This window comes from Thermobia domestica, chromosome 8 (genome assembly GCF_964235325.1).
Source record: "Thermobia domestica chromosome 8, izTheDome1.hap1.1, whole genome shotgun sequence".
In the NCBI taxonomy this organism is placed as follows: domain Eukaryota; kingdom Metazoa; phylum Arthropoda; class Insecta; order Zygentoma; family Lepismatidae; genus Thermobia; species Thermobia domestica.
In genome coordinates, this window is record NC_137461.1 from 251,551,115 (window position 1) to 251,566,313 (window position 15,199).

The window sequence follows — 15,199 nt, forward strand, 5'->3', positions numbered from 1 at the left end:
GCCAACTTAGAAATTATTTCTACATAAGAAATAAAATTTTTGATTTGCAAAGCTCTTGTCTATTACTGTGTATAAAAATAGATTTATTAAAGGTATACTATTGTGCTGCCAAAATGTCTTGAGCCGTGGCAAAAATGCGAACTACAGCTCACACCCTCACACACCCACGCGTTGAGCCAATAAGGGTTCAGCTGTTGCTAAGCGAGAGAAAGCGAGTGGAGTTCCTTCAGCCGATTGCAGCGCTTGCAACGGTGGACTAGGGATCAAGTCAATGTGGTATATTTATGGTCTACTTTCCAATGACGATATGTCTTGATAAGTGAAAATCAGAGACGGTATGTGTTCATCACTGAAAAACCAGAGGCGGTATGGTATACCACTGCATACCGTCTCAGTTTGACCACTGAGTATCAAAAACGTTTAAATGTTAGTTGCCTCTATAGCAGTAATAACGTAAGACGGACGGAGCAATGCATATTGAAAGCACTGTAGTGTCGAATACTATGATCGTAATCAGTGCCGGGTTTACATATAAGCTAAATAAGCTATAGCTTAGAACCCCAAAAATTTACAGATAAATGTTGATATACATTTCTAAACTATAGAATAAAAGCAAATTATAAAACTTACATAGAATACATCAACAATATTTTGTGGTATGTAGGCTCCTAAGTTGTAAGTAATGGGGCCTATCCTGCTAGCATGCTTCCAAAAATATCACTAGTTTGCTCATTTCTGCACCTAGGGTGCCTAGGATCTTCATGAACTGGCTACATGACAACATGTAGCATGCAGCTGCATACTGCAGTGCAGATAATTTATCATTGACAGCGGACAGCTGGACAAATAAAGGGTCCCGTTACCTTCAATAGCTTAGGACCTCATCAAATCTAAATCCAGCTCTGATCGTAATAGGACGGATTTCGAATGAAGAGAAACAAAGATACAAGGGATTGAAAATTTTACTTTTTAAAAAGTTTTTAATTTGCGAAAGTACTTCATCCAATTACTTAGCTGACTTTTAATAGATATAAAGATCATAACGTTTATAGCAATTCGATATTTCAAACCGTTCTGGAGACATGGTAAAAACTGTTAAAATTTACAATGTTGCTTAAAATTAAGTAATTCGGATAGCTTGTTGTAATTATAAGTCTACCTACCAAAAAAGTGTTGATGAAATGTTATAGAAGAAAAATAAATTAAAAATTGTTTTAAAATATTCCAACAAATACTCCATTTTAAATAATATATCAAATTTAATAATTTTCATATCACCGGAATGATTTGAAATGTCAATTTGCTATAAACGGGATCATGATCTGTGTCTATTGAAAATCATGTACGTAATTGGATATGAGACTTATCTAAACCTTAATCGAAAAAAAACTAAGATTTTCAACCTTTTAAAAGTTTGTTTCTACATTACCGTAGTATTCGACACTTTTGGATGTAGATTACCCGTCTGTGTTACTTACGTTATTACCATTGTAGAACCTTCTAAAATTTGGTTGTTTTTCGAAATTTGTTATACTGTAGCCTCTTTATCTTGCAATAACTATGATATTGATAACTGTATTAATGGTTAGTGATCAGCGAAACTTTCCACTTTGCTAACAATGACTTAGCAAAGGTGTCACAGCCTTCTCAAAATTCTACGTATTGTATGTAGATAGTCATTCTGGAATTTTTAACGTGTTTATCTTTAAAAAATAAACACACTGCTGAACAAGACTACACTTATTTAATATAAAAACACATTTACACGTGACGTTTCGATCTTCTCGTCAAGATCCTCATCAGCAGTGTAAATCATCTCTGACCTACATGTAAACCACTTGGGTATTGCGTGTAAATCACATGTGTGCTACGTGTAAATAACCTCTGTCGTGCATGTAAATCATCTGTGTAGTGCGTGTAAATCAACTATGTGCTACGTGTAAATCACCTCTGTCCTACATGTAAATCATCTGGGTGCTGCGTGTAAATCACCTGTGTGTAATGTGTAAATCATCTCTGTCCTATATGTAAATCACCTGGTTACTGCGTGCAAATCACCTGTGTGCTATGTGTAAATCACCTCTGTCCTACATGTATATCACCTGTGTGCTATGTGTAAATCACCGCTGTTCTACATGTAAATCATCTATGCACCCAGTTAGTTTATTATACAACTTAACACCCATATAGATGTGTGATTTTCCGTATGCAGATGTTCTATGATACACAGTGGATAAGTTATCTTTTCCACGTGTAAGGTAGTTGTGAGTATCGCCATCTCTTTTAATATTATCTAAATGATTCCAGGTAATTTTCAGAAGTTCAAATATGTATAAAGAAGGAACTGTCATTATATTCAATAATTCAAATAGTTTCTTATAGCTGGTGCGTTTCGGTGATTTAGTAATGATTCTTAAGACACATTTTTGTTGTCTAAATATATTCTGAAGCTTCGGCGAAGACCCCCAGAACCAATTCCGTATTTAATGAGAAAATATGGCATAGTACAGGGACAGAACTAATTGCAGATTAAGTATCGAAACTAGAGTTCGTTTTATGTACATAACCTGGGCTAATTTTTTGCTTAGTTTCTCTACGTGTTCTTCCCATGAAAAATTATCATCCAGATACATACCTAAAAATTTTACAGCATTAGTAAATGTACATACTTCATTATTTAATTATATCTGTGGCAGTTGGTGAGATATTCTGTGAGACAAATGGTAAAAAACACACTGTTTTATCAGCATTTAGTTTTAATTTATCTGAAGAAAACCAATGCGTAAGTTGGGATGTTGTAAGATCAATGGTTTCTTGCAAGCTGTCTCTGTCTTTCTCAGTTACAATTACTGTTGTGTCATCAGCAAAAAGGAGTAAATTACCTTTTTCTATATTTAAGGATAAATCATTAAGATATAGGAGAAAGAGTATTGGTCCTAAAACTGATCCTTGTGGAACACCTTTTCTATTTATTCGTTCATTTGAGTTTATTTTGCTCAGACTTTTAGTTGTTTCGTCTATATGAAGAATTTGTACGATTTGTTTACGATTGTACAAGTATGATTTGAACCACTCCAAAGCAATACCGCTAATGCCATATTTTTCTAATTTATCATGGTCTACACAATCAAACGCTTTTGAGAGATCACAATACATGCCTACAGTATTGGCTTTCTGATCAACATACGTTATAGCTACTTTGATATGTTCATATATGGCAGTAATTGTGGATTTGCCTTTTATAAATCCGTGTTGCGTTTTCATGATCAAGTTTTGTTCATTAATGAAACTTAGTAGTCGCTTAGATACTAGTTTTTCAACAAGTTTTGAAAAAACAGAAGAAAGTGATATGGGACGGTAGTTTTCTATTTCGTTTCTACATCCTTTTTTGAACAAGGGTTTAACGACTGAGAGTTTTAGTGTATAAGGGAAGATTTCTAGGGAAAATGACTCATTCATTACGTCTGCTAATGCAGGTGTGATAATGTGGATACATTTCTTCAAAAGAAACTGTGAAATGTCATCCATTCCTGTAGACTTTTTATTTTCAAATTTAATTACTGCTTCCACATGTTATGTGGGGAAGTTGGGGTAAGGAAGAATGACCTATTGATGTACTTAAGCAGCTGTAGTCTACTTGTGTCACTTGAGATAGGTACATCACGTATACCTTTCTCTGCAATGGTACGAAAGTAATTATTTAAGTACTCAGAAACCAACTTTGGGTCATTTGTAGTTAAGTTAGTACATTTTATACGTAACTCTATATTTTTGTATTTTTCATTTTTCTTTCCTAATTCACACATTATTATTTTCCACGACTCTTTGCTTTTATTCTGTGCATTGTTTATCTTATTACTATAATAGTTCCTTTGGCTTTATTAATAACTTTTTTTTATTAAGTCCGTAGTCTTTTTTAACGGTTAAAAAAGTGTTCATAAGTGTTGCGTAGTTTCCTGCTGTTGTGCTGTGTATTCGGAACCGGAACTGAAACAGGAACTGGAGTCGGAACCGTAACCAGTTTGCACGTGAGCAGTAGGTCAAAAAAGTCTCCGAAGTGCCACCACTCTACTAATATTGCCATTTAAATGCAAGACTCGCGGAGAAGATTTATTCAAGACTTTTGATGACTTCATAACAAAATCAAACATTAGTTATGATAAAATAGTGTCTCATTCAACTGACGGGGACCCTGTGATAATCGGTAAAGAAAAAGGACTAGTATGCCTAAAGAGAATCAAGGATAAGAATTAATCCAATGTTCTCGGGATTGCTGCCAGAGTGAGTGTTGCTGTGCTGAGCTTTCGTTACCATACAGCGGCAACATCAGCGATGTTGCCACTGTATGGTAACGAAAGCTCAGCACAGCAACACTCACTCTGGCAGCAATCCCGAGAACATTGGATTAATAGTAGACGCCAGCAAAGCTTCAAGATCATAAGGATAAGAATGCTGGGCTACTAACTTATCGATGCGTAATTCACCAGGCAGCCCTTTGTGGAAAACTTAGTTCCAGTTCCACCCTGAAAGTAGTAATGGACAGCTTCATCAAGTTGATTAATTTTATCAGGTCTCTTCAGCACATACAATTCAAGGAGTTTCTATTTGTGATTCGGTGCATTCTGACTTACTGCAAAACAATAGTGTTCGTTGGTTAAGTAGTCAAGTGATTGAACGTTTTTGGCAAATAAAAGAAGTAACCTCCTTCTTAGACAACTTGGAAACACATGAAGCAATGAAACATCTGGATTTCCTAGCAAATGAACCTAGTATGCTAGCTGTGACTTTCCTAAAAGCAGTGTGCGAATTAGATAATCTATATTGGGGGGAGGTAAAATTAGGCCAACAGGACAAAGTCTGAAGGTGCAAATTTCAAAATGAGACAGTAACGCCTTGCCTCCATATATATATATATAAGGTTTATTTAGTTGTTAATTCTGCCCGAGCAATAGCCATGATCACAAGCATTTGTTAATTTTTCCACTCATATTGAAATCTTCCACTTTGCGTTATTACATACAGGTTGAAAAAATACTTCAGTCTTATGAAAACCACTAAAATTATCAGTTAAACCTGACATACTTTTATTTATTTATTTATTTTTTTTTTAAAAAAAGAAAATCTAGATATTAGCCTATCAAACAAGAAATGGATTGATTGTTACTGGTCCCGATTTCCGACATCAAGGTCAAATCGAAGGCCAAATATTTAAAATCTTTCAATTCAAATTTCGAACTTGTGCTTCTACTCCCCGCCAAAGAATCGCTCTTCACGACTTTTTCCCTCCAAATATCGATTCCGCGACAGGGACCAAGTCAACACTTACAGTTACTTTACTGTTAGGTTGCACATGAGTTGATTCACTATGGGCTTCGTTATTCAAATGAAGTAAAACATTACATAGAAGTTTTTCTGACATTTTTAGCGTGAACAGCAAACTGTACAGCGAAAAGAAAGATGGAAAAATGAAGGGTTAAGGGGATCTTATACCTTTTATCACTGGTTTCTCAGTTCCCATAAGATAACATGTAAATTTTACTTCATGAATATCTAATGAAATATGGTACGTAACAACTTAAAGTTTTCCATATGAATAGAGAAAATCAATAGAAATTAATTAGTTGTTTCAATTTCATGCTTAATGACGTAGATCGCGAGTAATGAACTTTTTTTGGTAACATTGTAGTGGACTATATATTACATAGTGGTTGAATGTATCTGCTCCAATTTGGTCTTCACGAACAGATGTGCTGCTGACAGGCAGGGATTTCCCTCCCCCTCTCAAGTCCTTTTTCCAATGGGTGTGGTAGAACGCCCCGGGGTGCCACCCTCATCCTATTTGTTTCCTTCGTTCTGCAGAGCAGGTAATTTTCTGGTAAACGCCAGAAAGAAAGAAAATGAAATGAAATTTTTGTTTTACGTCCCACGGTTATGCCGGTTAGGCTAAAGGAGACGGTGATAATGAGTAATGAATGAAATGGTGGAATGAAGAAAGTGGGAGGAAACGGGAGAACCCCAAGAAAACCCACGCACACGGTGTTTGTCCACCACAAAGTTCACTTGGCGGGAGCAGGGTTTGAACCCGAGACCCCTAGCACCAGAGGTGAACGCTCTACCACTGAGCCACCGCACCAGAAAGAAAGAACACGACAACTTGAACTCTTTGCTTCTTACGATTTTCTGCTGCTGCATTAGTTAGTTCCAACTTTATAATAACACTGCCTCAACTGTTATTAAAAAAAAAAAAAAAAAACTTTGGGTAGTAGGATCAACAGTTCGATACAGATCATGGCTGAAATTTAGCGTTCTTTTGCAGCACTGTATGCTGAAAGTTTGTATGAGACATTTACATGAATACAAAGTATATAATTCCCTCTAGTCTAGTGACCAGGGTATGAAATTTGTGGCGGGTAGTTACTTCCGCTTCCTGGCAATATTATTCAAATTTTCAGTAAGTAAGGAAAAAATCAACTTTACTTCAAGATCCATTTAACAGAAACGATGGACTGAACCCCAGGAACCAAATTGCCTGTGATTAAATATACGTAAGTAACATTTCAGAAGTACAGCAGCTCTTCCTGTTGGTATAGTGCCTAGCTCGCACATTTTGGAGCACGGATCTCGGGTTCGATACCCGGTGGAAGAGCCTTGAAATTTCAATGCCTTACTAAGGATATGGATCCCATTGAAGGCTTCGTAACCTCCAGTCTCTTACAACACTGGTACAGAAAAGGAAGCTAAACTCTCAACCCACAAAGCCAACCAAGCTAATAAAGGACGGACGCAGTAATGTCACATAATTTAGACTACGTGGGCGATTTTATAATGTTTCAGACTATGGTCATAAATATGAGTGGAACTAGGGCTTCGAACATTTCTAGTTCTTGTTACTCGAAAGTAAGTAAGTGTAATATATACACATGGTGTTAGGAAATAACTTTGGGAAGTGAATCCTCACACGTAAACGTGAAAAAGCCTATAGACCAATCTTGGTGCACAAATGCGTTATTTCAGAGATATAGTGCGTAGAAAGTTGGTTTTAATGGTACAAAAAAGAAATAACCAGAGAGCGAAATGTTGGATAAGTAATTATTTTCAGCCTAGATTCTAGTGGATATAGGAAGTATGTAAGTTTTCCAGGATTCTCCAGGAAAGGGATTGCATTTTCTTATATCTCTAAAAATAAGAGTAGTTTCCTGAAGGGTGAAAATTAGGAAGAAAAAGATTTTCTCGGAAACGTCTCCAACGGATTTTGTTTATGTTTCATACATCAATTGTATTTACAATCCTATACAGAGTTATAAGTTATTAAAAAAAAAAGTACTTCAGTCTTGGGCTGTTCTTTTCTGAATGAATATTTTGAAGTACCAATATCGCTCAAGATTCGCTGCCCTTCTTGTTGACACTCTTCGCATAAGGAGCTCCCGGCACTTTAAAAAAAAAAAAAAAAAAAAAAAAAAAAAAAAAAAAAAAAAAAAAACGCGAATGTAATTTTTCCCATTGGTTTTTGAATACAATTATGAATATCTATAGCATTTCATATTATTTTGTAACTGAAAATTAAGGTAAAAATTTAATAAGGAATATGATTTTTTTTTTGACCGCTGAAAATTTTCAAAAGCGTCCGGGCCCAAGTGTGCCCATGTTGTGGTTTCCAAAGGGGGGAAATATAAGCAAAGTTTCAAATTTTGCTATAACTAATGTAAAAATTCTATTGGGCTTTCGGTATTTCCAAGTACGATTTCCTCTTAGGGGGGCGAGCGCCTCACCTTGCCCCCCTGATGAGCGCCCTTGTCCGGGCCCCACCTAAAATTACTTGCAAACTCCTGTTATAGTAATTACTTAATATCTTAATGAATAAAAGTTCTGAATGTGAGGTTACTTATTATTAATTAATAGAGTCCGGATTTTTATGTAATAACCCCCTAAATATGTACATAAATATGTAACAAAAATCGCTTAAAAATGTAAGAAATATGTAACATTATATAAGAATATGTAATATTACATATGTTACATATTTATGAAAATGTAATATTAACACGCGTATGAGTATGCAATATTTAAACGAATTATGAAAATAAAAAGGAAAAATCTACTATACTTTATCTTGCTTAATGCAAGTCCCCCAATGAAGTGAAATGCTTGAACAGCTGAGACAGCCATACGTTACTCACGTGACTGATTATAGGATAATAAAAATCAGACGCGAATGAAGGAAGATGTGAATCGGCTAGAGAGAAACAGGAAAGCCCCGAGAAAAGCAATTCATATGACATTTGTACGTAAGAAATCTCATGTGGTGTGGTGTGGTCCCGTTTCAAATCTAGAACCTTTTACACTAAATGCGCATCCGTCACCACGGCCCAATCTTGAAATGAATTATACACAATATGCAAATTTAAATACTAAAAGCAACTTAAGACGAAATGTATTGTTTTATATATATTTATTTCATGCAGGGAAAAGCAGTTTTATATCTTTTAAACAATATCAGCTGAACTAAGATTGAAGAATATTTCCACTAATGAACATTTTTAATTTGAAATAAGGTGCTTACAAAAGATGTGCCTGCAGTTCAACTGTATGTTGTTGCACAATGAGTTACAAGGTACATTTCCAAATGATCAGAAGTAATATTTTGTCGGCGATCGGATAAAATATTCTTGTATGCAGAGAATGATCTCTCCACATCACATGAGGTAACAGGAACGTATTTCAACAGGGAAATGTAGTTGGGGGAAATAACTTAAAGGGGTTCTTGTTTCATCACTGAGAATCTCACACACTGCCAATAGGCTGTCATAACCCGGGTTTCTTTCCAGTACTGCATTTAGTTTCGTTCGAACTTTTTCTTCTACATCTCCACACACACCTCTCAGTAGTCTCTTTGCATCCTGTATGATTTCCATGGATTCCGGAAGAGGCCGCCCAACAGTCTCTAGCTTTTTAATGCTTGTAGGTAGCCAACCAAGATTGCTGTCTATATATGCGATAACATACGCTACTTTTGAGTCATTCAACAGTTTCTGAGCAATACCAACTGACACAGCAGACTCCGATGGAAATGAATGAACAACAGGCTTAATTTTTTGAAAATGTTCATTGTAGAAATGTACTGTCTGTATCCACGTGTCCCATCGCGTTAGCACAGGCTCCGGAGGAATTGACACGTCTGGCAGTTGATCTCTGTAAACTTGAACACGTTGTGGCGCCTTAACAAACATTTTTTTCGTGTAAGAAACTAGTTAATTTACTTCGCAAAAGTTGTCTCTCACCTCTTCAGCAACACGCTGAAGAGCAAGGGCCTACAGGTGAAATGAATTAAGTGAGGGTAAAAGAACTGTAAGTGCTCTAGCCGCTTGCTGTAAGTAAGTGCTCATGTACGCTGCACTGTCTGTATAGAGAACAAGGACTTTTTCTTCCTGAACTCCTCCCGGCCACAACACTTTAAAACCATCGTTTACAAAGCGAGCAATCGTGGAATGATTCGTGCGTTCCAGCAATTTACTCGCAATAAGATAGGATTTAGATGGAACATCTTTACTTAACTTTCCAATCACTAAATTTGTTACATAATGTCCCAAAACGTCTGTTGTTTCGTCCACAGAAATCCTAATATATAAACTACCTATTTCTGCCCTAATGGTATCTATAGCTTCCCTATAATAAACTTCGAGATAACACTTTCGAAGAGTTGATTTGTCAGGAATTCGACGCTCGCAGTACTTCTCCAGAAAAGCACGGTATTTTGGTACTTGAATTTTGTTCCAAGGATGTTTGCTGCTATCATTGCTTGGCACAAGTCTTTGAAAAACTCACTCACTAAGGTATCTTGATGCATTTGTGTTAAAAGTATTTGTTTTTTGCAGTTCGCAAATTTTTCTTTCTTGCATGGAGTGCACTTCGTACATGTTCTAACTGAGATTTCATTAAACATCCATTTTTTATTATCACACACTTGGCACAACACCATTTTACCGTCCGTAGTAAACGCATCATCGATAGTTACCCACGACCGCAATTTCGCGGATAAAGTTGAGGCAACCGGAGCCATTTCTAACTTCGACCGTCAATACAGAACACAAGCGTTTTGCAGCTCCAATACTAGAGTACTGTCCTCCTGTCATTCAGTTGAACAAGCGAAGTTCTTTGAAAGCTTAGGTTACCTGCAATGATATTGCCATTGTCGCCAGCTTCTTGGAACGAACTCTTGCGGTAAATTCCTAGAAGCACACTAGCATACAGTTTTAACTTGAATTGCAGGATTTGCTTTCATCTTTTTTCCCGTCCGAACTCCGATAACAATCAAGTAGACTTCATTTTAGGAATTTCCTGGCCAGTCGCCTGTCAGGCACGTGATCTGTCTTCCTCCAGAGTTGAGAATAAAGGGTGCTGCTAATGTACTCCGGAGGGAGGATTTTTACTTGTTTCTTCTATTTCTTTTGTTGTCGGCGAAAATTCTGCGAAACATGGTTTGACAAATAAAAAAAGATAGAGATATTTCTCTTTCGGTAAAGAAACGAAAAGATAGACATGACAAAATTGAATCTAGATGCAACCCTTGCACAGTTGGAGAGTTTATTTCTTTTTCTTTTTGTTTTAAATTAAAATTTCAGTAAACGCAAAATTTTAAGACAGTTTTATGTAAAAAATATGTAGAAACCATAGAAATATGTATTATTGGTCAAAATATGTAAAAATATGTAATATGAAACTTGAGTTGAAGCACCCTACAGGTGTGAATCTCAAACATCTAAGGATTTGACGAACCTACATATGAAGGAAAAAATATGTAATTACATACAAATCCGGATATTATTAATTAACATATTAAAAACACTAACACACACATATACATGTCTATATATAATGTGTGTATATGTTTTGTGTGTAGATAGATAAAAATACCACAAAAGTAGATACGTGTGCACAAAAATAATACAGGCGATACAAATAGTTGATGGAGAAATGATCCCAAAAAATTCCATCAAATCGGAAGCACTTTATACGTCAATGGAATAAAAAAAAAATCGCTAGTAGTAATCAACTTTGAAAAAGACGAAATTCGTTAAGCCACTATTCCATAACTGCTGCAAGTTCGAAAATGTTATTATTTCCCTTGTTTACCTTAATTTTTAATATTCCCGCTCAAACAGCAGCTTGCGTGTCTCTCTGAGCTGCTCTCATTTTCATACCTTCATTCTCACCGTCATAATTAATCCGATTGGGTAGAAAAGCGTCATTAACTAAGTAAACTCATCACCATCACAACGCCGAATACGTATTTAGGACTTTAACCATTTCTAATTTTGAAAACGCTCCTACGTACACAAGTAATAAGTAAAAACTTGGAACTGGGATTGAAACGTCTGGATTGCGAGCGGAGCGAGCGTGAAAATTTTTAATCTAGTTCTTTGTAAACCGACAACAATATTGATTTAATAGGGCGTCAATACCTTTTAGAGGCGACGCGTCGTTTACTTATTTCCAACAATTTCTCTTTTTTCTTGTTCGTTCGGCGCCCTCTTGCTATCAGCGCCTGGGGCGACCGGCCCGTTCACCTCCCATAGCTATAGATCTGCTTGACATATAAATGGTTAAAATCATGTATTTATTTTAATGTAGTCAAATTATTGGACTTTGTAAAGAGGCAAATGCTAGAAGAGAAATATTTCCATAATTTATGTTGATAATGTCAAAAGGAGTACCACGAGGATCCATGGTAGGTCCTCTTTTATTTGTTGTATATTATAAAATTCTCCTTTAGGATAGAGCTAAATTGGTAGACGGGAGTTTTCTAACTTTACGAATCACCTGTTATTATAAAAATTCCTCCTATGCACAGTAATAAATAATTACAGTTCAAATATTAAGATCCTCTTAGGTATTTGGTGGTTTGTTGGAATCCATCAGAGACCGAGGGTCCAAGAGTGACAGGACCCAAGGCTCTTGTGGATAAGGAGTGTGCGTAGGTACCTCTCAGAAACCGAACGTCCTAGAGAGAAGGATAAAACTCAATGACTAGGTGTACTAGAGAGGAGTATAAAACTAAAAGACTAGGTGTCCCTAGAGAGTGGTGCGATGTTTGGAGGACCAGGCGTCCTAGAAAGTGGAGGTGATGATCAATCGGTGAAGATTGATGCCTTCTGTTGTATCGTGGCTCCTTTTATCCTAAAATGTTCTGATTTCATTGATCTTTGTTACTTGACGATTGTTCACGATATTTGACGTCTTTGTGGTTGCCGTCTGAAGTTGTTTAGAGCGAGCATGTGGTGCTAGGAGCACGTGTGAAACCTTGCGCCCTGTGGCGTAAAAAAAAATTTTAAAAATAGGCCACTGGATTATTTTTTGCTTGGAATTTGCACATGCACAGTCCTTGTGGTATTAGAAAATAAGCACTAGAACACTGAGCACTGATATGATTTTTTTAAAAAAAATCACTGTTCATTTATGCAACACTGGATATAACAACTTCATCAAAATATGTGAAAATAAAGTTGAGAGTAAAAGTGATCAACAGTTTGTCCTCTTTCCTAAGCAGGATCAGTATGATATAGTATATCATCTCCCTCAAGGAGAGGCTGCCGAAGCTTTGGAGTTTTCAATTAATACTTATACACTATGTCATTGATAGTAATGGCCATAGTATATTGTGGATCAGTTTTGAAAGTCACTTGGAAAAGTTAAACTAAATAAGTCCATTGGAATGGGTCTAGAGATCTCAACGGTAGGCTTAAGTTTTACTGCGGGTCGGTTCTGGAGACGTCTATAGGGAATAGGCTGGAACACTAAGAATAGAATGACTATGGCGGCCGTAGTAGCGATCGGAAGGAGAAGTTTATACATACTGTAAAAGAAGGTTGTTTCGTTTTGTTAGCTACTATTCGTGACGACTCAATTATGTAGAGAATAAAGAAAAATTCCAATTCCAATTAATTATGTTATTTAAATGAGGAAACTTTGAAAATGATCAACTTTACAGTAATTTTTCTCGTGATACCATATACAAATACTTTTAAACTAGTACTTTTGAATTCAGTGTCCTCAAATTCGTAAATAAAATAAAAATTAAATAAAAAATGCAATGAGAAATGTATCCGGGAATGTGCACTCTAACCATTTGCATAAGCAGTTCTTCAAAACTTCTAACTTCGAGATCATTTTTCTCATGACCTCACGTACGAATATATTCCATTTCGTCGGAACGGACGGATAAATGGTTCCATTCGATTTATCACTGTCAAATTAATAAAAAAGAACAAATAGAAATCTATCCAAATGTAGGCACTTTTTTACCATTTTGATGAACATCAGTTCTTTGGGGAAGTTCCCCCCTATTACTCTCTTATTCTTCATGGATTTTAACCGCAACTAATGTGGATGCTCTACAGAAAGGCTCTGTTCTATCCAAATAGAACGAGTTTTACGAAGTTTATTCGAAAAAAATCGAATATATAATAGTTAAACTCAATGTTTGAATTAGGTTATCGATATAGAGAAGAATAAAATGAGACCCAAGATGACACAGAGGTCTGAAGTTGCAATAATGCAAAATCCACATTCCCAACACAAACATGAGTATCTTACACTAATAAATAAGGAATGTATTAAATCGAACAACAATAACTAAAATAACTATATATTACCCTGAGATAAGTATACCCGCGTGTGTTTGACTATAGGATTGAAAGTATCTTACAATGTATATGTACAATGTAAGACGTTTGCAAATCCGTACATGACTTCGTTACTGATAGTATAATGTCCTCGCCCAAATTCATCTCCGACAACGAACTGAACAGTATGAGGATAGAAATGCTAGTGACAAGTTACGACTATGGGCACAATAAAATAGTTAATCTGGACGACGGTGAAAACAAGGTAGCAGCTGTGAGCATAATATTAGAAGAGACCAAAAATAAATAGTTTGAATCTTTCATATTGAAATATAGCTAACAGGTTAAAATTACGTGAAAGGACACAAACCGATGGAGTCTGAAAATATACTCGAATTATTTTTATCAGCAAACATTGTCCTCAGAGGGTGAAACAAACCTCCCTGGCAAGGCTGCTTCAGGTAGTAACTTTGGGAAAAGGGATCAAAATGTGATTGAGGAGGAGAAATTTCCCTTCACTTTCTGGTAATTCTCATCTTGGATAAACTTGCAACATAAGGTAAATTTTTTCCCTTATTCTAGATTAATTGCAACCTCAAGCAACAGGCTTTATGTATATTGGGAAACGTAATACAATGTGCTTTCAATACATGACATTGCATTCATATACAAATGAAACACAAAAGTTTTTTTTCGAACAGGTCTTCCAAATATTCTTTGCCATGTTATAGTTCTTAAATACTCTTCCCTGTGCGTGTTTTTCTTTTTTTCTTTCTTTCTTTTTTTTTTTTTTTTTTTTTTTTGTAATAATGCAATAATACTATATGTGATAATTTTGGAAAGTAGGTATTTTAATACTTATAAAATAATATTAAATAAACTAATAGTTGTTTTAAAGATCTTCCCTGTAGCAGCACAGAGCTCCATATTTTTCATTAGTATATTACACATATTTTCAATAGTATATACAATTGCCCCCAGTCTCCTCATTCCCTCAAGGGCTTGAGCTCAACTGTTATGTGCTCATCATTCTTTTACCACAAATTTATCGTTCTCTCCCAAAGTTACCATTCTCCAGTTTCTATCATTTCCAATGACAAACGATGTCCTCCAAATACTCTGAAGGGCGAAACCTACACCATAAAAGCTGAATGTGGATCCTTCTTCTGTCACACCAAAACGATCCCCGTTGTGTGAATGCCCGTCAGTTATGACGTCAAAAACTGTGCCCACAGATTTCTGGACTAAGAATAACTAAGAACAGCCTATAACTATGGAACCCGGAGATTCAATTCACAAAAGCTCTCAATTGACTTCTATCCATAGCCAACTGGATCCAGTTTCTACTTTGTATTCCTATTTCTGCAAGATCCATTTTAATATTATTTCCCATCCGCACCTAGGACTTCCTAATGGTATTTTCTGATTGAGTTTACAGTTAAACTTCGAAAGCGTTCATATTTTCTTCCATTTTGGCTACAGACCTCCCAGCATAAGGACACTAATAATTTTAGGTAAACGGTATAAATTATTAAGTTTCTTCTTGTGAAGTTTCCGCCATTCCCCATTCTTGTTCCTCT